We start from the raw sequence: 749 nt of genomic DNA, 5'->3' as shown, positions 1-749 counted from the left end.
CATTTTGAGGGCTCATAAATAGGACTCCACAAGTCAATCAGTGATGTTACAGTGGGTATGTCCATCTTTGTATACAGTCAGTGTGCTGGTGAAAGCAGTATGTGTGAGATCATATCAGGTCCAAACATCCTCTCAGGATGCCCCAGGTTCCATTTATGTTCATAAAACTTAAATTTTTTTGTTCAATCAGTAATAAATATTCCTGCATGACGTTTTATCACTGTTTATAAATCCCTTCTTAAATATTTACCTTAATAGATTTTAGATAAAGAGTCTGCAGGTTCAGACGTCCCTAGCAGTTAAGGTTGGAGTGTGACAGATGACGACAGATAAGTGGAGGAGTCCCGGCTCCTGTCAGTCTGAGGATACAGATGTTAGCAAGAACCAGAAACCTAAAATTACAGCTTAACAGTGTGCAGTCAGAGGTGATCAAAAACAGGTAACAGACAGCTCAAGAATCGTCCAACCTGCCAAACACAACCAGAAGAAAACCACATTCAGCAGCAAATCCAACAGCTCCACATGTGATCTAGAAATGAAGCAAAGAAAGAAATTAGATTCACTGCCTTCAAAGCACCGCTGATGCCAAACTAAACAGAACATTTGAAATGGCATATCTGAGAAAGTCACATGTTGTTTGAGGAAAAACTTTTTTTTTTAATCTGGCGACTTTCTCAGTTAATCCAGAGACTTCCTGTCAGTACTTGTACTTGTACTTTTCATTTTTTAATTATTCCTTCTTCTCTCTG

Source organism: Aulonocara stuartgranti (assembly GCF_965226115.1).
Source record: "Aulonocara stuartgranti genome assembly, chromosome: 10".
Lineage (NCBI taxonomy): Eukaryota > Metazoa > Chordata > Actinopteri > Cichliformes > Cichlidae > Aulonocara > Aulonocara stuartgranti.
Note: the sequence above shows the minus strand (reverse complement) of the source record.